Here is a 22,671-nt window from a genome sequence, read left to right as displayed (position 1 = left end):
AGACCCCTTTCCTCTTATCTGGGAAACAGGGAACTCACTCTGGATCTTGCTGCCTCAGTCCTTCCAGAGGTGCCATAGTGTACCAGGCCACACACTTCTTTTCTCTGCACTTTCTGGTAGAGTATCCTCCCTAAGGATGTAAGCACTGAACAACCTGGCTTGAATTCTAGTACCAGAGACAGGCCCAGGAAAAACCAGGGAACAAGTGGTAAGTGTGTTATCCTGGATAAGCCAGCAATGCTGTTTGTTCTCTAGGTTCAGGTCATAGAAGGAAGTTATGTTTCACTAGCAGTATTTAAGACTGTCCTTCCTTTAATAGTTTTAAAGACTATGCACTGCTGGAAACTCTGCCTCCTAACAGATTTGTTTTCCTCCTGAATGCCTTTGCTCAGAACACATCAGGTCCTTTTGGATTAAGAAACCACATGGCACAGTGGGCCAAGAGCCAGGCAGTTCCTGGAGAATGTGCTTATCAGCCATGAGGGCTAGGATGGATGATTTATCTTTTATCCTCTGTAGTCTCAGTTTCCTTATCTGGAAATGGGAGTTCTAGCATCTGCTGTATGGGTTGTTGTATGCATTAATAAGATAATGTATATAATTGCCCTTTATACACTGCAATGTATGCAAAAGGTAATCAATAATTGGTGGTGTTATATAGTTATTGATATTTAAGAGACTGGTCTTTTTGGTCCTGTATCATTAGAGGAAACACATCTGTTTCTTATTCCTGCTGTCATTGTTGTAAGGAGACAGCTTCAAGGAGCTGCTGTCACCCTTTTTGCTCCACAAATGCTGTTCAACCAGCAGAACTGTACTAATAATAAACATTGCTTACACATATTGTGTATGTGCCAGGCCTTTTTCTAAGCATCTTATAGTTATTATTCTATGTAACCCTTACCCAGTGAAATAGATGCTATTATTACCTCATTTTTACAAATAATCATACTAAAGCCCAGAGAGGCTCTGTACTCTTTTGGGAGTCCCACTGCTTGTGAGTGGCATAGTTAGGATATGAACACAGGCTGTCTGGCTCCACAACCTGTCAGTCAAATACAGTTTCCTCCACTGCCTTCCTGTCATGGCAGCCTTTCCATTCTGGGACACTTAATTTAAAAATGTGTGAAAACACCTGCTGGAAGGAGAAAAGATGGATGTTCAGAATTGACTGTCATTAACCTGTGGGGGAAGGGGGTCCACAAGAAGCAAAGCCAGTGCCAAATAAATCCATGTATTCTGCTAACAACAAATGGGTTTTGTATTTCTTTCAATAAAGAATCTCCACAGAGCCAGGAGATTTCCTGTCAACGACAATGGTGTCATTTCTTGTTTTGCCCAGAACCCTTTTTGTAACTGCAGCCCCATAAACAGAGCACCAGGAGGGAGGCCTTTGTGGATAGTACCGTGGGGTCTGTTGCCTTGGAATAAATAAATAGACCCTATTTATTGGGCATGTAGAATTTACTTAAAATACCAGTTTTAAATGAAGCAATAGGAGGATGCATGAGTTTCTCATGGGTTGCAAACTAAAAAATAATAGCATTGTAATAATAACAGTCGCTAAACTAGCTTTATCTTAATACTCATTTTAGCACTAGGCCGATGATGTTTCTCTCCTAGGCTGTATTTTAATCTGAAATACAAACAGTTTAAGGTTTCCTTGCCTTGAATCATTACTACGGTGAGGCTGCACCATCTGTGTTTTTCTCATTCTGCTCATGGCTCCATGGGAAAGTCTTGAAATTTAACAAGTTGAGAAAAGAATTTCTGTGGAGTAAATTCAGATGTGCAGTGACATCTAAAACCCTGCAAGTTTTTATGTTGCTTGCGAGACAGTTTTTTCTCTTGGATTGAGTTGAAAGTGAGAATTAATCTCACCCTACCAAATCATCTACAGTTTTCAAACTCTTTTGAGGTCTGAGACCATGATTCATGCCAAAATTTGTTTAGTTCATCTATAATCCCCAGAACGCTTCCTGTTGACCTCTAAAATTGCAGAATGGGCATGTATCTCACTGTGCTTGTTTAAACTGAGCTCTACTAAATATCTCCTGTTGGAAACAGAAATGTGCACACATAGGACAGCCATGCCTTTCTATAAAGCATTTCCTGGTTAAGGCAAAGAACACATGTGAATTTCACTTGAGTTACTGTTCTTTCCTTTCTTTTTTCTTTCTGGTTTTGTATTTTTTGAGGAAAAAACAGGGTCTCACTGTGTAGTAGACTGCCCTGGAATTCACTATGTAGAGCAGGCTACCCTTGAATTCACAATCTCTGGCCTTAGCCTCCCAGGTGCTGGGATTACAAACATGTACCACCATGAGTAGCTTAGTGTTTTCAGTTTTGCAGATGACCTAAAGGCATCTGTTACAGTTTATAGATTTTGCAAAGTATAATTGGCATATAATAACCTGTACATATTTAAATTGTACAATTTGGTCAGTTTTGACATATGAATACACTTGCAAAGTCATCATAATCCAGTAATGAACATATCAGTCACATGAAAAAATTTCCTGTTCCCTCTATAATCTTCCCCTCTACCTACTCAACCCCAACTAATGTTTTATTCACCCATTACATCATTAGATTCAACTTGCTAAATTCAGTTTAAAATTGTACATCAAATTCACAGTGAATTTTGTCCGTGATTTTCTTGTTTTTGTTTTTTGTTTTTAGATTAATACTAGAATCTTAAAGTGAATTGGGATGTATTTCTTTTCCTTCATATTTCTGGAAAAGTTTGTGTAGAATCTGTACTTTTTCTTTATTATTCCCTGGTGAAGTCTTCTGGGCTTAGAATTTCCTTGTGGGAATGATTATAACAACAAATTCAGTTTCTTTAATAGATAACTAACTCATTATTTCTCTTTAAATGACCTTTGGGTAATTTGTATATTTCAAGAAATCTGTTTTATCTAAGTTGTCAAATTTATTGACATAAACTTTTCCATAACATTATATATGAGCATTTTATATATATATAAATATATATAAATATATATATATATATTTATATATATATATATATATATATATGTGTGGTCTATAGTCATGTTATCTTTCTTATGCCTAATATCAGTAAACTTGTGTCTTCTTTTTTCCTTCACTGATCTTCACAAAGAGCTAGCATTTTGTTTAATTGATGTTTCTTTTATTCAATGATTTTTATTGTTTATTATTTTCTTTTTCTTCTTATATCAAGTTTCATTTGATCTTCTTTTTCTAGCTTTTTAAGGTACACACCATGGTTGATGATTTGTGACCTTTCTTCTTTTCTCATATAAGCATTTGATATCATAAATTTCTCTGTAAGAGTACTTCTTTAGTTGTCTCTAATGAGTTTTTGTATGTTTTATTTTCATTTAATTCAAAATGCTTTTTAATTTCCCTTTTGGTTTCTTTTTGAATTACAGGTTATTCAGAAATGTGTTGTTTAGTTTCCAATTAGTTGATAATTCTCCAGATATCTTCTAGTCATTAATTCCTAATTTAATTCATTTTTGATCCACAAACATGCTTTTTATGATTCATGTCTTTGTAATTTTATTATTGTTCGGCTTATAACTAGAATATGGTCTATCTTGACAGCTACACCATTATGCTTAAAACATTGTGTTTTCTGCTATTGTTGGGTAAAGCATACCATAAGTGTCAATTAGGTCAAATTGGTTGATAGTGTTATTTAAATTTTGTATACTCTTTCTAATTTTCTATTTGTAAGTTCTATTAATTATTAAGAGAGGGTCATTGAAATTTTTGTTATTGTGGATTTGTCTATTTTATATTTCCATATTATTAATTTTTACTGCATGTATTTTGAAGTTCTGTTAGTACATATTCTGTACTTGATGAATTGACCTCTTAAACATTATGGAATGATCCTTTATCCCTGTCAATATTTTTTGGTCTGAAACCTGCTTTGGTTGATATAATGCCCCTTCACTCTAGCTTCCTTTTGATCAGTGTTAGCATAGTATATAGTTTTTAATCCAATCTGGTGATTTCTGCTTTTTATTTGGGATAGTTACACCATTGATTTTTAATATGATTGTTAGTATGATTGTATTAAAAATCAATCTTTTATCTTACTAATTGATTTTATTTGTCTATTCCATTCTTTAGTCCATTTTTTTCTTTTTCTGCCTTTGGATTGAGTATCTTTATGAGTATAATTTTATCTCCCTTGTTGGTTTACTATTATATATATGAATTATATAATATATGAATCATCCTCTTATTTTGCATGCTATTTGCTTGTGTGCATTTTACATCTGCATGTATTATAAACCCAATATAAGTCATTTGTATTTTTGCTTTTTCTTTGTCAATTATTTCTTAAAGAGTTTGAAAATAAAGGAAAAAGTATTTTATACTTAACCATATATTTACTGTTTCTGTAGTCATTGTTTTATGTGGATCAAGATTACATCTCATACAATTTGTCTCTACCTAAAGGACTTCCTTTTTAATATTTCTTTTAGTGTAGCTATGCTGGTGATGGGTTCTTTCAGCCTATATGTGTGAAAAAGTCTTTCTTTTGCTTTCATTTTTCAAAAATATTTTCACTGGGTGTAGAACCTAGGTTGCTAGATCTCTTTTTCTCTTTCAATTCTTTAAAGGTACTACTTCAGTTGTTTTTGGCTTGCATTGTTTCCAACAACAACTATGCTCTCATTTTTTATCTTTGTTTCTCTGTATGCAAATACATCTTTTTTCTCAGGCTGCTTTTGTCTTTTGTCGCTGGTTTTAAGTAACTTGGTTATAGTGTGCCTTCGTTTACTTTTATTCATGGTTTTTGTGCTTTATATGTTTGAACTTCTCTAATATGTGAGTTTCAGTTTTCATCAAATTTGAAGAACCTACTGCAATTATCATGTTAAATGCTTTTCTGGGCTCACCCATTTCCATCACAGAATTTAATTAAAAACATATTAGATTACTTGAGTTTGTCTCACAGATCTTTTATGTTCTGTTCATTGTTACTGTTTTTCTGTTTCATTTTGAATAGTTTCTATTGCTGTTCTTCAAGTTCACTAACTTTTTAGTAAAATGTATAATCTGCATTTAATTTTGTGTAAGCATTTTCATCTCCTACATTTTATTTTTATCTCCACAGGTTCACTTTGAATCTTTTCTTAATCTTTCATTTCTCTGTTTAACATGTGCCATCTTTTTTCTATCTCCTTAAACATGTGGAACACAGTTTTGACCATTGAATATCCTTGTCTACTATTTCATCTGCATTGTTTATGTTTTTGCCTATATTGATTTAGTTTTCTTTTTATTATGGGTCACATTTTTCTGCTTCTTTGTATGTCTAGTGCATCATATTTTTAACTGTTGCTCTAGTAAGTAACCACAAACTTAGTAGTGGCTTAAAACAATAGAGATTTATTTTACAGTTCAGTGGGTTAGAAGCCTATGCAAATCTCACTGGGCTAAAATCAAGGCATCATCTGGGCTGTGTTCCTTTGCCTTTTCCAACTTCTAGAGGCTGTATGCATTCCTTGGTCTTTCTTCCTTTAAAGCCAACAATGGTGGATTGAATCCTTCTCATACCAAATTATTCAACTTTCTCTTGTGCTTCCCTCTTCCCTGTGGGGGGATCTCCTGAAATAATACAGAATAATCTTTCAAAAGGTCATATGATTAGCAATCATTTTCTATTTTTGGCAGTACTGGAGTTTGAACTCAGGGCCTCGCTAAGCAGGTGCTCCCCTACTTGAGCCATTTTGCTTTAGGTATTTTTCAAATTGGGCCTCAAGCTTATGAGCAGGCTGGCCTGGACCTCAGTCTTCCTATGTACACTTCCCTTACAGCAGGGATGACAGATATACACTACCATGCCCAGCTTTTATTGATTAAGATAGGGGGTCTTGCAAACAATTTGTCCAGGATGGCCTTGAGCCATGATCCTCCCATTCTCCACTTTCTGAGTGGCTACAATTATAAATGTGAGCCACTGTGCCTGGCTGTGATTAGCAATTTTAATGCTATCTGAAATCTTAATTCTCTTCGATGCATAAAATAAGATGTTCAAAGTTCTGGCGATTAGCCTGTTACACCTGATAATTTTTCATTGGTTGCCAGACATTGCAAATTTTACCCTGTTAAGAATTGTATATTTTTCTATTCCTATGAGTATCCTTGAGATCTATTCTAGGACACATTTATGTTACTGAGAAACAATTTGGACCTTTTGAAGCTTGCTATGAAACCTTGCTACAAGAGATCAACACAGTCTTTTGTCAAGGCCTATTTTGCCCTGCTACTTAGGCAGTGACATTCTAAGCATTCATCCTGATACCACATGAGTTATAGGGCTTTTGTACTCTAGCCAGTGGGGATCTAGACTCCTTCCAGCCTTTTGTGATGCCTATGGATTGTTCCCTCTCACCCTTTTGTGTGGTTCTTTCCCCAGCCTCACACATATACACTGATCAGTTCTCTGCTCAACTTGGAGTATACCCTCTTTGCATCTCTCTCTCTCCCTCTTTTCCTCTATATGTGTGTGTGTGTGCATGTGTATGTGTGTGTGTGTGTGTGTGTGTGTGTGTGTGTGTGTATGTTTCTCTTCTTGCTGACACTGCCATGTAAACTCTGTCTGCTTTGGCCTCCCAGCTACCAACTATGTCTATACTTGGGGAAGCAGCTGGGCTCTTCCAGGGGTCCTTCTCCCTGTGTTACAGCTCTCCTGATGGTCAGCTTGGGCAATTGTATGGCTACCTTTGTTTGTTCCCCTTCTCTCAGGAGTCATCCGTGTGCATTGCACAAGGATGTTCAGCATCCAAAAACCACGTTTCATATATTTTATCTGGCTTTTTAGTTACTTTAGGTGAGAGAGCATATCCAGTCTCAGTTTACTCTCTGTTTGTCAGAGGTAGAAGTCAAACATCTGTTATTTGCCATATATTTCATTAGATAAGGGCAACAATGATACCCAAATACTTAAAAACTGATAGGTTTTGGCCACTGACTAAACAGAACACTTGCTGGCCTAAAACAGTGATGTGGCCATACTAGTGTTTACCAATCCTGTCCTCTGTAATGGCCAAACCCCACAATCCATCCAATTTAGGGTTTTATCATTGACAGCCTTGGTGAGACACAAGAGAATTTTGCATTAAGACTGACCTAGATTTGAGTTCCAACTCTGCAACTTGTAGCTGTCTCTGAACTTGAACATTCTACGTTCCTGAACCTCCTGCACGTTGTCATCACGAAGACTGTATGGGACAGGTTATGGGAAAGTGCTTTGCAGCTTGTCTGGTACCTAGAATACTCATAGGAATGAGGATCTCTTTCTGTTAACAGTGCCAGTTCAATCTGTGATCAGAAGACTTCCAAATTCTTTGTGTCCCATTGGGAAGAATCCATGGCAGGACACATGGGTGTAAAGGGAGTTTATTAAATATTAGCGAAGGAAAATACAAAAAGGGAGCACGGTGGGTTCAGGTGGAGTCTGCCAGCAGAGAGAGCTTGGTTCTCTTTTTAGGATACCTTTAAAACGCTTATCTATGGTAATGGAGGAACCAGGTGATTCTCCTCAAATAATCAATGAGTGGGGAGGGGCATGGGTGGTTTCTGGTTAGGTGATGGTGGTCTGAGCCGTCTCTGAGCCAGATGTGGGCAACCCACATATGATTCCCAAATTTTCCCTACTTCTAGCCCGCCTCACTTTCTCGCATACCTTCCTTCATTGTCTGTTTGGAGCCTTCAGATCAGCTGTGCTGCTCTGCCAATGGCAACATTTTATTCAAAGGATAATTCACTCAAAAGGAAAAAAGGGACCATACCCAGGAAGGTTGCCTGTGGGGGAAAAAAAATCCAAAAGAATCTTAAGTATGAGGCAGGGAAAGAAGAAAAACCTGGGCATTGAGCATTATACCTAAGAGCTGGTCTTCTGGTGGACTGGTATGAAGCCTGTGCAGGAGGGAGCTGGTGTCCACAGCCATAGGAAAGATCAGAGCCAGAGTGAGGTAGGCCACACTAGTAGGTGTGGAGGGGAGACAAGGGGACAGTGGCTGGAACTCAGGAAAGCTTGGCAGAACTGGTCTGACTTGGATCCTCTCACCTCTGACCTCTTAGCTTCTTAAGGTCAGTCAGCACTGGCCTGGGCCTGCCTGTGTCAGATAGTGGTAGAGGTGCACTGTGTTGTAGGAAGGAATGGATTTCTCTGACACTGGTCTCTGGGATTTGGACTTGCCCCTTCTACGTGGGACTTTCTTTCATAATTCATTGCAACTGTGTCAGACATGTAACTCAAGTGTAGTATTCTTTCATTTTAGGATCTTTTTCAATAAATTATGATACTTTTATGCTTCTCATTTTCATTTTCTTTGAAAGTTTCAGTCCTTCCATGCATGAAGCCCAAACACTGGTCTTCACCTTTTTCTATTCCTTGTACCCAATATGTGTTCCTTGGACACAGTTGCCTGTTGATGACAGTCAATAAATGAGTGTGTTATAGGGCTCTTGGTTTAAGATATCAGGAAAAGATACCAAACAGAGAAAGACCCAGGATAAATCCTCTGACACACACTTGATCCCTCCTCCCAATGTATTCTAGTATAGTTGAGTTTAGCTTAACGCTCTTTAAGAAAAACTTGATACTGAAATGATTCCCTTCCCTTGTATCTCTACCCTGTCATTCGTGCTAGATGGAAGTTAAATACTTATGATATGGTTTTCAATTTTTTTGACTGACTGACCAAATGTATTTGAAAAAAACTGTGAAGATCTGTTTTTGTTACAGTCAAGAAAACATAATTGAACAAGGGTATGAATGCCCAAGCTAACATTTCTATTCTGGCTTTTCTGGCAAATAGAAATTCCCTGTTCAGTTGCAACAAGCAGATATAGATTAGCTAGCCTTTGTTCTCTGTCTGCAACAAGTCTACCCTTTATGACCTCCATCCTCACACCATGGGCACAGCTGCTGGAAGCTCAGCCTGAAGAAGGCCTGCTGATCCAGAATGTTCCTGTGATGAGAAGAGAATGGTAAGTGCTAAGACAAATAAAGATAAATAGCAAAGCATCCAGTAGTCCTCTGCCCCAAATGGCATTTGATACATACAGTGAACATGGCTGCTTTTGAAAGGGTGGCTCGAGTACAAGAGGCAGCCACTCTTTGATTTGGGTATGTATTTACAAAGTGCTGTGTGCTTGGGTTCAAGTTCACGATGGTGTAGCTAAGTAGATATTTACACTAAGAAATGCCCCTTGTAATTCCAAGTTTGGCCACACTCTTCTCGGGATGAGGCATATGGATGTCTGCCTCCCTAATTATGCTGCTACTTCCTCATGCTCATCTGTGTCTGCTTACCGTGGACTGGGAGCATCTCAGGCCCGGGATCCTGACTTGCCTCTGTACCCACAGCACCTACAAATTGCCTAAGTGACTTTGTAGGTGACTAATACATGTTCAGTGAGCAAAATCTCAGAGGGACTTGGTAGTAATAAAAGAAAAACATTCCTCAGATTTTCCTGCCATAAAACTTAGTGGCTAACCCTAGTGTAGACAAGGACCCCGTTCTACTGAGAACCATGAAGTGCAGTGAGAAGAATGAGAATGAAACATAAACAGGCATGCAAACACACACATACACACTCTTTTTTTCCTTCCCCCCCCCCTCACTCCTTCTTCTGCCATACTTCTCTATACTCCTAAAAGCACCGTAATATACACAATAATATAGTGAATTCTCTTTCTACTCAAGACAGGCACCTAGCACTACTGTGGAGCCCCAGAGACCATTGAAATAGAAAAATTCCTAACTGTAATTACATTGGTTTGTTGATTGCTTGTTTGCAAATTGCTGGCACATAAATGTCCATCATAAAATTTGGCACTCATGAAAGTGAGGAAAAGTAGATAAGGCAGGTTTTAGCAGCCTGAGCAGATATTGACCGACCCCTCCCAACACCAACAGGGGCATCCCTCTTCTCCTTCTGCTTGCAGCCTCTCACCTCTTGGAAGCAACAGACAAGGAGACACTTGGTGGTCAGGGTACTGTGAACCACATTCTGCTGCTTCTGTGATTCTAGGATGGTATGGCAAATGTCTCCAGTCTTCCAAACTTCAAATCTCTCATTCAAATGTAGAGGAGGGAAAAGTCTTGGAGAGATGTAATGAGGACCAACCTATTAAATGAGTGCAAAAGGAGTGGGAAAATACAGCCTTGTGTAATGGCTCACAAAAGATTCAAAACTAGCTGTTTCTGGGAATGAGAATGAGATGAAGACCCCTGAATAAAGAGCAAAAACATTCTTCGAATTTATAACTGGGTAGAACATAATGTACTGTAGAAGTCTGGGTGATAATCTCTGCTACTAACCTTGAAACCTCTAAGGAAAAAAAATTGTTGAGAGTTTATGTCTCATGCGGGAAATTAGTTCTCCAAGTTTCTGATGTTGAGGGGTCAGTGCTATGGAGGTCTGCCCTATTTCCAAGTTAACCGGTTACTGAAGAGTACTCCTCAAAGTAAGGCAGCTCTCAGAGCAAAGAGACAACTTAGTTTCAAATGGTAGTTTGTTGGTTTTGTTATTTCACCTTAGTTTACTTTTCTGAACAGTTAGTCATAGGGATTCCTCAAGGTGTTGCCAGAAATGACAGGCTGTGGGAGAGCAGGGTTTGGCATGGGTGTTTTCTAAAGAAACAGGCACATAATATACATAACAAATTTGGCCAGGCCCTCAGATGTCACAGTGTTTTCAAAGTCTGAGGCTGCTCAGTACTAACTTTTTAAAAGATTTGTGTGTTTGTATGCACTTACACAAGCGCACACGTGCAAGACAGACATGTTCACTTAGATGAATAAAATAGGATTGCAAGAGGAAAATCTAAGCTTCAGGGGAAAGCAGGTATGGCAAGAGTAGGACCAAATACCACTGGAGTGTGATGTGGAGAAAAGCAGAAGAAACATCTCTGAGTTCTGCAGCTATTACTTCAATGCACAGAAAACATCTTAGATTCTGGGGGAGTTCAAATGGGGCAGTTTTCTAATGCTAAGCCCTTGGAGAAAATCTCCTTTAGGCAAACTGTATGCACTGCCTCTTCAATTGTTTTCCTAAAAGACCCTCTGATTTCTATCTAGTCACTTCTTGAAATTAGGATACATAATAAAACATTTACTTAAAAAGCAACAGAGAACTGGGATACACGTTTTTTAAAGGAAGTACATACACTAAAGCAGCTTGTAGCATATATACAGTGGAACGCATACACACACAAATACATATATAGTGATAGTATGTTTTGAGTGCTTGCCTTGTGCCAGGCACACACTAAAGCCCTTTGCATGTTTTAACTCATTTAATCCTCAGAGCAACCCTGTCAGGGTACATACTCTTTTTAGTTCTCTTTTCTTTGCAGATTGAAAACTGAGGCTCATATAGATTAGTATGATGCTGGAGGGGGAGTCTGCCCTTGAACCGAGGACTCAGACTATACTTACCTGTGTGAGCTGGTTTTCTCTCTGATTTCTCTCCTTTCTTTCTATCATCAACTCTATTTCTTCCCCTTCACTTCCTCACTTATAGTCACAATCTACAGTTTATTTTCTCCCCCTTTATTGAACATAATATGATATTTGAGATTGTGTTTATTGTATATAGCTTATGCTTCCTTTTTAACATTTTAACAGAGGATAAGTGAAGGTTTTACTTCTTAATTTTTAGTTTTTTTGTGTGTTGCTAGGGATCTAACCCAGGACCTTGCACATACCACTAAGCTACATCTCCAACCCGAGGTTTTATTTTTAACTTGTTTTGGTTAGGTTGCATGTTTCTTAGGCTACTGTGAGATTACTGTGTTCCCTCTGTCCCTGCCCTGAGTTTTCCAAGCACTGCAAACTGACCGATAGGAAGTAACCTTGAATGGATTTCAAGGAGACTCTACTTACCCTCCTGCACCTCTGCCTCATTCCTTTAAGATCAGGTCTGTGTTCCTGTACTTGTGAGCTAATGGAAGGTGAGTAGGTCTACCTTACAGATATCTTGCTAATGTCCATCCTTCTGTGATCCTGGGCATACCCTCTCTGTTTATGCCCCTTAGTCTCACTGCCTATAAGGTGGAGTAACAATCAGCATCCTTTCCCAATGATAGTTAAGAGGAATAACTAGTAAAACCCTCACAGCTCTCATTCAGAGAATGTGACAAATATGAATGCCACATATTATTTGGTTGGAATCACATGTGAAGTTATGCAGTGACACTAAGGATTCAACAACCAAATGTTACTTTCTTTTGTTCCTTTAATATGAACTCTGTAGACGCTATAAACTTTGTCCTTTTATTCACATAACTAATAATTACAGAAAGGGATATTATAAAAATGGCAAGGATGTTCTTGGGCCCTGAAATAAGGAGACAGCTAAGTCAGGCAGCTCTCCTTACCCACACAGTCTAGTAGTAACATTAATTTCCTATGGATTAGTCTGTGATTTGAAATCCACGCACGGTTTGCAGTTTCCCTCAGGAACACTCAACGTGTTTACCTTTCTCTGCTCTCCACATCCACGGCTGTATATGCTGATCTTATTTAAAGAAACCAGTTCTGTGTTGTTTCAATCCTTCTAACAGGAAATTTAATTGAAACATAAAATTGTTTAGAATAGTAAGATGTGAATGTTTTCTTTGCGGTTAAATATTAAATAAGTTTTCTGTTTCCTTTCTGCATTTTATAAGATGTTACCTCTCAGATGCTTTTGTAAACTGAAATTTAGGTTAATAAACAGAATGAAAGGCTAACCCCTACTCATTGCCCTGGAAAGAGTCAGCTTTCAGAAGGAAGATCCCTATAAAGACACCTTCTCTGCTGTTATGACCAACTGACTACAGTGGGCTTTATGTCATGAGGACATCACCAGGCTATTTCCCTGACTTCAAAGAGAGGGAAGAATTCTGTAGGGCAAGGAGACAGTGACACCAGAAAGAAATGTATTGGCATAAATTATTTACTCCTTCAACATATACTTGGAGTGTCAAAGATAGATCAGGATATAAATAGATCTGTAAAAATTTAAAATTACTTCTTAGGTGCTTGACTGACTATTCAAATATATTTCTCAAGATCCAATAGGGTTTTTTTTGCCTCTGTTGCCTACTCTGCCACCATGAGCTTGTCATTTTAGACAAAGCAGAACACACCAAGAGCCGATTCACTTCCCTTTTTTCCCCTATCATTATGTAATAGTCCTACTGTACAAAGTCACATAACATCATACGGAGAAAAATTAACCATCTGCTAATGAGATAGGGAGGTGAAAGAACTTTGAAAGAAGTAATTTAGAGCCCCAATTAGGGCCTGTTCTCATGGGTCTCCCATGGGCATTGAGGGGTGTGAGAAGGGCACTGGGGAGAGGGAGTGAAGGAAAAGAGGACAGGAGGAGGAGGAGGGAGAGGAGAGAGTCAGGGAGGAAGATATAGAAGCTACAGAATTGGGGGACAAAAAAGAGGCTTTGTAGTACCAAATGAGAGCTAATGAGAGCCTAAATTAGCAAAAGAAATGAACAAGATGATCCAGAAAGCCTTTCAAAGACAGGGCTGTCTACGTGGGTTTAGCACATGACTGGGTGTTGTCATCTCCAGAGATTTTAACTAGAAGCTGAAAGGAAATAGGCAAAACCTGAAGTTATGTGATCTACTCACACGTGTTACTAGGGATGGAGGATAGATGCCTGACGTTCAATGAGCAGTTTGCTATGAACTACATCAGATAAGACGTAGAAATAAGGGAGAAGGTGCCAGGAGGCCACAGAGCAGGGAAATAATGAAGTACATGTGAGATTCTGACACAAGTTGCTAAGACTCACCCAGTGTATATCCCTGAGACTTGGTAATGGTCTTCAAAACTGAAAATCAGCAGCAAAGAGTTATGAAGAAATAAATGTTGTGGGCAAGGACTCCAAGTGGATTTGCCTTTGAAGGTATTTCTACAAGTGTATGCTGATGGTGCAGGGACCATGGACAACATTTGAGGGAAAGGGAAAGAAGGAAAGGGAAGCAGTGTCTTGGTGTCCACAGTGGACTACTCATCTGGGCAGAGGACAGAAAGCGATAAGGATAGCTCCTCATTGGGTACCAAGCCAAAGCTCCAGGCAGAAGGCTACTGGTGAATGAGAAGGAGTAAGCACCTTAAGGGAGAGTTGTCTAGCCATTTTGTATATAATGAACACCAAGGAGGGAACATTTGAGACAGGAGAACCTTAAAAGACAGATTTGGAAAATGGGATGTAAAATGCAAAGTCCTTCATTTAGTTTCAAAATGTCAATTTTCATGTAGCATAAAGTGTCATCCTGCAGAGACAAGAAGGGTGAGTTTTGGTTGAATGAGGTTTTTGAACACAAGACTTGGCTCTGTGATGGGACTGCCAAAAGAATCTTGTGGTAAGAAGCCTACAGCTCAGGCCTGGCACAGAGTGAGCATTTAACATGATTATTGCATTTTAATCATAATTCACCAAGTTAGTAAAAGAAAAAAACCAAATTGTGTGTGTGTGTGTGTGTGTGTGTGTGTGTGTGTGTGTTACAGAGTTTAGAATAAAGAAGAGATCATTGCTAAAGGTTTGGTCTCCTTCATCCTGGCCCTCTATTATCAGAGCTCAGAAAAGGTGGGTATTTACAAGACAGGAAGTAGGGTGTTCAGGCTGACTGAGAGAAATCTTGAGTATTCCCATGAGTTTTCTTTTACAAGACAGGAAGTAGGGTGTTCAGGCTGACTGAGAGAAATCTTGAGTATTCCCATGAGTTTTCTTCATGGACATGACCAGTAAAGGTGGGAAAGAGAATCAGACCTTTCATGGTAGCTCAGGAGTGCAAAATTGGGACAATGAATTTAACTGCAGGTTACCAGGCTCTTACTCATCTGTAGGAGGATCTGTTTCACATTGTGAAGCCTGGTAGAAAATGTAATGGGCCATGTCAGGAGGTGGTGAGTGCACTGTCACTAGAAGCATCCAGAGGCAGCTGGAGGGACAATGCAGAACTCAAGTGCAGATGAAGCAGCAGCAGGACTTTTGGTTCACATTCATGGTCCACCATTAACTGGCCATCTAACTTTGGGAAAGTCACTTCACTTCTCTGGCATCCATTTCCTCATACTTAAGTGCAGATGATAGAACTTGGTAATACCTGTGTCTCTTTCACCTTTGGAATGTCATGCTCCTTAGCTAGGCCTAGTGTTTATTATTTCCTGATCAAAGGAATTCTTCCATTCCTGACCAGCATGGCTTTTGTGCCTCAGGTGTGAGGCACACTGTATCTTAATACAGTCTTAACTGTGTTCTAGCAGATCCAGGAAACATAGCAGGACTGGCTCTGAGTGTGGCAGCCCGGGTCAGTCTCTGTGTGGAAACTGCTCAGGCATGCATGTCAGTCACCTGGGCCCCAGTGTGAGTGCACTTCACAGAGCCTTTGATAAGCCCTTACCACCTGCTCACTCAAAACACATTTGGTTTTCCAAGTACAGGCTTCTCACACAGGTTGCTGGAAAGATCTGAGCAACTTCTTTGAGCAGTCAGTTCTTCTTTTGGTCAGAAGATTTGAAATAGTTTTCATGTTGTGTCATGTCATATTTTCAAACATGGGCACAGATATCCTTGCCCAAGTCAACAGAACTTAAAATAGCTGTTGACGGCTGCATTCCCCATTCTGCCAGCGCGCTACATCCCCAGTCAAGGAGACAGAGGGTTTTATTGATGGAATGAGGTCTTTGTTTGTAAGGCATGCACAGCAGGGCTCCGGGAGTGCACTCTGGATATACATCTTGGGTTTAAATTGGAAACATACCTCTCCCGCCTTTGGATCTCTTTGGAAAGATCACAAATACATTTTCAATTTTGCTTTCTTAAAGATCCTGCTTGTAGGCATTCACTTATAAAGTACACCGTTATGTTAACGTGTAATCTGTGCAGTTGATTTGTTCTCAACGAATCCATAGCAATCTTCAGGGTTTGTTTTATCACAAAGGGAAAACCCAAGAGCAATTCTGCCTCCAGGGGACTGGTTTGGAACATTTCTTCTAAATGAATGTTTAGAAGCATATATGTACTTAAGCTCCCGATAAGTGTATTTGGAGGATACCTTTTGTACTTGCCCATTGCGTATCCTGAGTTATCCTTTTAAAGAAGCAGGTCAGCTCTGGCCCCATCCAGGACTTCTTTCCTGACACTGACCCCCTTCATTGGCTTCCTGGGGCTGCCATAACAAACTTTGTGGCTTAAAATAACAGAAATTTATTCTCTTAGTTCTGGTGGCCAGAGGTCTGAAATTAAGGTTTCTGCAGGGTCGTGTCCTTTCTGCAGGCTCTAGGGAAGAATGTGTCTCATGTCCTCTTAGTTTCTGATGTCTGCTGCTGTCCTTGGTGATCCTGGACTTGTACCTCAATTGTGGCATGGCGTTTTCCCTGTGTGTCTGGTCTCCTCTCCTCTTATAAAGACACAAGTCATGTTTTACAGGGTCCACTCTAATCCAGTGTGACTTCATCTTAACTTGATTATATCCACAGAGACCTTATTTCTAAATAAGGTCACAACCACTGGCACAGGAGCTCAGAACTTTTACATCTTTTTAGGAGGAGGCCACAATTCGTCCCTTATAACCCCTTATCTCTCCAAGACTGGTTTATATATCCCCCTTCTCTGTGTTTCCATGGAAGCCCTCATTTTAATATCTCACAGCAGATGTCATGCTATATTGTCATTTTCTATTAAGTTGTTTTTAATCACTGGCTTATCACATCCACAAAGGCAGGACTTATATCTTACTGCTTTGCAAAATATCTAGCAAACATCCAGCACCTAGTAGGCATTCAAATGTTTATCAAACAAAATACTTCATTGTCATATCTATAATTGTTTATGTGTACTCACTATTAACAATATGTTTATATGAGGTCACCTAAATATTTACTATGTTTATTAATATATTAATTTTTAACTGATTGCTACCATTTGTTGAGTACTTGGCCATTTGTTAGACACACTAAACAGTTTTTTTTTTAAATCCCATTTATTTCTCACAAGAACATTAAAAGATAAATATTTTCTCTATTTTACAGATATGATAATCAAGGTCTAGAAAGATTAGCTCAGTTTTCTATGATCACCTAAGCCTTTGTCTTAGGTCTTAGGTTTGACTGCAGATGACAGCTCTTCACACATTGGTCAGCTTTCACCAGGTGGTCTTGGATGCTCCTTGTTGTGAATATCATGTCTAGTATTCATTCTCACATTCACACTGAAGCCCAGAGAAGCTAAGAAACCAGTCAGCCTCAGATCATCCAGTTGCATTCTGATCCCTTGACTTCAAGATCACCTTTTGAAAAACTTTTCCTCTGCTGTTCACAGAATGTTTTTAAAGAATGTTTGAGAATAGAAGAACATAAGAAAATCATTATTTTAATAGTTCAAGCACTGTAGAAGAGCAGCACCATCCATTGCAATTAGAACATACTCTGAGAAGGTCTCTCCATCCTCAGAATGTCCTCAGATATCACATGGCGTCTTTGTAGAGTGATTTTGTATATTTTCTCTTCTGGACAAAGGAGAGTTGCTGCTGCATGTTTGTCAGGGCCCCTGCAGCCTGTCTTTCTGTACCTGTGGGCCCCTCTGTCTTCAGACAGGTGGAAGAGCCCTGTATCCCCATCTTCTGGGACACAGCATCCATATAGGCTTCATGCTGTGACCTGTGCCCTATGTCTGGAACTGGAGTTCTACCACTTCCTCCAAACCCTAGGCTTTGGTTCTGGTGTTTGAATCCCATCTTGCTTCTCCATCCTGAGGCCCAGCACGGTAACCTTGCCAGGCAGCATAGCACTTCTTAACCTTTGACCCATGAACTGAATTAGAACCTTGGCCATGGTTGCTTGTGAACTGTGGACAGAGACCCTACCCTGGTGCAGCCTCCCTGAGTGGACAGTGTTTTGTTTGCACTGTGTTCTCAGTCATTTGTAAGAATACCCCTGGCTCAGGAGGAGACCTGCATTGCTCTCATTTAACCTTATTACTCTCTCTTTCCTCTGACTATTCTATTGGAACACTGTTCTGCCTTCTGGGCCAGACTTTTCCTGGTACTAATGACTTGTTCCTATCCCCTCAGCCACAGCCCAGCTTCCCCTGCTCACACCTGACCTAGTTGTGTGCAGCCTTGACTGACAAGAAGCCCCAACTGCCTTTCTTTCCAGTGTGATCTGGTTCTCACCTCAAATAGGAGACTCTGTTCTGAGGTATGCACCAGAAAGGGCAGCAGACAGAGAAAATGAGGGATGAAAGGCAACCTCTGACCTGCACAGGCTGCCAGTCCAGTGAGAAGCAAGTGGGAACTCATAGCTTGCATGGAAAAGTCCCTCAGCACCTCTGGAAAATTACGTTGAGGGTGGGGGCAGTCCTGCAGGTCCATTGTACTCTCCACAGACCAATCCCTTTCTGGATGGCCCTTTGGGCCTCAGCTCACACATTGGGTCTGGGGCCCAAACTTTATTCTTGCCTCCAACCCTATGATTTCCTAAATGGGGAATTTTTAGAGTTACCCTTTGATTCCAGATCCTGGCAATAGTAAGGGCTGAATGAATGATCTAATTAATTACTTAATTCAGCTGTCATCCCTCCAAAATCCTAAACACAAACCCCTCAAACTGCACTCTGAAAAATATCCATTTTGTTGGTAAAATGCTAGACTCTGAATCAGTATACCAGACTTCTGTTTTAGTCTGTCTTCTTCAGTTGGGAATGGAGAACCATAAAGAAACAGTGCTGAGCTGCAGCCTCTGCCTCTGTGCTTGGAGCTAGCAACACAGAGAGGAGCTAGACAGGGCCACAGACTAAAGTGAATAACCCCTCCTGTTGTGTAAGCACAGTTTCCAAAAGGAAGTTCTGCTATGTACTTAATTGGATCCTTTTATGCCGCCATGTATGCCATCCTCCTTCTCCCAGAGTAGAATTGAAACTCATTGTCTCTGAAATTCACAAGGGCTGCTCTTGCAAACAAGACCAGGAGCTGACTCTTAGCTTTTATATCGCCTTCACCTTTGTCTGATTGTGGAGTGTCTTTCTCCAGTTTTCAAAGTTTCTGCATGGGCTTTAATGAGTTAGTACCGAATATGTTTTTGTGCTGTTTGAGAAAACAATTTCCATCTGCTCATATATTGCTATGAAGTAATGGTTTCTTATTAAAAAAAAAAAAAAGACAAAAAGAAGAAAACTAATCCTTCCCTACTTTCTCCGCTCTAGTACTGAATCTCTGATCCTTTGAGGTCCAACATAATTTAAGTGTTAATTCCTTTCTAAGCTCTTTTCAAGCTACTGCACTCACTATGCAGATTTCATTAAACCTCACAGTCTCTTCCTATCGACGTCTCAGAAAAAGCAAAGTAACTCCTGCTGTATATTAAAACATTTTGCCCAGAAATAGTCTTTTGTCCCCATTTCTGAATATTTATTTATTTACTTGGCCTCTAGAAAGAAAACAGATGTCTGTTAGAACTAAAGGAGAATGCAGAAGCCAGGTTTCCTCTCATCTTGTTTGTGGGAAGCATCTGCTTACTCTGCTGCACCGGGAATCCATTTCAGGGCTGGCCGTCCTGAGTGGTTTCAGCCTTAAATCATCCTGTGTTGGCAAACCATAGCAAGGGTCAGACCAGGAAAGAAACAGATGAAGCCAGAATACAAAACGAGATTAAACAAAAAGCACATGCACGCCAGTGTTCTCATTGCCAACATGTCTATTCCTAATGAGTTCATCTTGGAAGTCAATGTGTGATTTCAGTGATCACAACGTTGAAAACCATTCTACTCTGAAACTTCTTTACATTTGTCATCTGGATCAGCAGGATAGATCCAGATTTTCTTTTAAGGGTAAAGTAAATTTTGAGAATCAGTGGCATGTATTAGGTGACTAATCAAGTTGGGTTGTTCCAAGTAGAAACTCTGAAATACTTGGGTTTATATATGTTTAAATATAGAACCAGTGACCTGGTTCCTAGTCTTAAGGCTGCCATTAGTTTCCTTTGTGATGCTGGAAATTTTACTTAAATACTTTAAGCATCAATTTCTGTGTCTGTGAAATGGAACTAATACCAGTGAATTTTTACAAGGTTTAAATGAATAATCAGAGTGTGACTCTTGTCCTTGCTACTTCTAAACCTTCATTTTGTATATTGCATTGTTCTGACCACTATTGCCATTGAGTTCTGGAGTCCTGGAATACTAGTGCTCAGGGGATAACCCGTCAAACAGTCCCCATGTACCAGATGAGAACACCGAGAACAGTGATTACCAGGGATACCACGGTGACTACTCTGAAAAAAAAACTTATTTGGCATTTATATTTAGGGTTGTTTTAAACACACGCACAGAGACACAATTTAAAAACACATTTTACTGAAGTGTGTAAGTATACTATCAAATAGAGTTTCTAATAAATGTGATACATTTTCTCTGTGGTTATAGATCACATCATTTATAGTCTGTTCAACCAGAGAAGGAATGGACGTGTTCAAGGTAACTAAAGGAACTCTGTAGCTTTTCCCAGAAAGGAAGAGTTTTTGTGGGCCATCTGTGTCCTCTGGAGTTTCTTAGTTAAAAAAACAAAAACAAAGAGTGTAGTTGTCATTACGTTCACCTCTGGGCTTATCTAGTCATTCAACACAGTTGAGGGCTAAAGCATGGGCTGTACACAAAACTCAAAAGGAGAAGAGAACAGGAAGGAAGAAGAGAAATAATCCAAACTGAGAAAAGAGAAGACAGGGAAGTAGGAGCCTAGAAGGATGTCACCATGCCCTCTATAGGTGGCATCTGTTCTACCATTTGTTTACCTTAGGGACATTATCACAACCAAAGAGAGTATTGTTTTTTGCAAACAGAAAAACCCTCAAGAAAGATCCCCTTGTAGCTATTCTTACAAATGCTGAATATGGTATTTTAACAACTCCTGCTATTAGAAAGGATTTATAATTTTTAAATTGACAGATAAAATTATACATACATGTTTATCATGTACAATTTGATATTTTGAAGTACATATGCACATGGGAAGATGATTAAATCTAGCTAATTACCAAAGTCATTGCCTCATGTGGTCTTCATTTGTATGGTGAGAACATTTAACATCTACTCGGCATGTTTCGAGAATATAATAATGTCTCATGAGCACCTACAGTCACCATGCTATACCACAGATCTGAGCTTGCTCTTCCTATCTTACTGTAATTATGTATCCTTTCACCAATGCATCAGCCTCTCTCCTATCCCAGCCGGTAGTAACTATTCTGCTGGCTACTTCCATGAAATCAACTTTTTTAGATTTTCAGATCAGGCAGTATTTGTCTTTCTGGGCCTGGATTGTTTCACTTAACATACTGTTAAGATTAATTCATGCTGTCACAGGTGAAAGAATTTTCTTTTTGAGTAATAGTATTCTATTTTATTCATGCATGTCATTTTCTTTATCCATTCATCTGCTGATAGACATTTAGGTTGACTTCATTATCTTGGCTGTTATAAATAGTACTGCAATAAGTGTGGCAGTGCAGATGTCCCTTTCACATCCTGATTTCATTTCCTTTGGATATATACCAAGTTGGAATTGCTAGATCATATGGAAGTCCTATTTTTACTGTTTTCTGTAATGACTATATTAGTTTACATTGCCATTGACAGTCTATAAGATTCCCTTTTTGCCATATCCTTGCCCATACATGTTATCTTTTATCTTTTTGATAATAGAGGTCCTGAGAAAGAAAAAAAAAATCTCTGTATATCACCTTATTGCCTTTGAAATTACTTTTTTCATTATCACAGTTAAAAAACAATTGAGTGTTTGATATGGAAAACCTATCTTTATTGTCCCTTTCCAGTTTTTGAGTTGTTTTTCTATATAGGACATAAAGGTTTCAGAAGGGTGGGCCAATTATTTATTGATTGAATAATAGGAAAAAAGTGTGATTGTCTAACATAATTCAGAAATGTGTATAGCTAATTTTGTGCCTGCATGTATTTAACCAGCCATAGTAATTATAATCACTGTTTGCAAGGTGCCCTCCCCAGGAAGAATAGGTTAGGTGAAACCTGAGTGATCATTACAAAATATGCACATATAAATTGAACTTTTCCAAAGCTAGGTCACCAGGGCAAGAAGTCTCTTTTGAGAAAACCAGGTTGACAATTAGATTCAGGCACTTCAGTGTTAAATGATATTCTCCCCACATTTTGGATCATAAGGCAGTGTAAACAATGCACTGATCTTATGAAACAGAAAGCTGCATTCACAGTAATAGCAAAGCTTCATGGTGCATGGTTTTACACTTTAATATGCTGTGCTCTGTTCTGCCATGTTAATATTTTAAGTAATATAATTTCCTTTTTTAAAATTCATTTATTCATATGTGCATACATTGTTTGGGCCATTTCTCCCCTCTACCTCCCACCCCCTCCTCCCTCCCCTACCTCACTTGCTTTCAGGCAGAACCTGTTCTGCCCTTTTCTCCAATTTTGTTGAAGAGAAGACATAAGCAATAATAAGAAAGACATAGAGTTTTTGCTAGTTGAGATAAGGATAGCTATACAGAGAGATTCCTGGCATTGCTTCCATGCACAAGTGTGTTACGACCCAAATTGATTAATCTCTACCTGACCTTTTTACTAGTTCCTGATCACCTTCCCATATTG

The 22,671-nt window shown here is 39.2% G+C and overlaps 1 protein-coding gene across 15 annotated transcripts in view; it reads left to right on the top strand.

Moving 5' to 3' along the window:
- Enox1 (ecto-NOX disulfide-thiol exchanger 1) overlaps nt 1-22,671 on the top strand; it is a 554,869-nt gene that overhangs the window by 375,237 nt on the left and 156,961 nt on the right. The gene's annotated exons all lie outside the window — the stretch shown is intronic.

This window comes from Castor canadensis, chromosome 10, assembly GCF_047511655.1.
Source record: "Castor canadensis chromosome 10, mCasCan1.hap1v2, whole genome shotgun sequence".
Lineage (NCBI taxonomy): Eukaryota > Metazoa > Chordata > Mammalia > Rodentia > Castoridae > Castor > Castor canadensis.
This window is presented reverse-complemented; position numbering and strand designations above follow the sequence as displayed.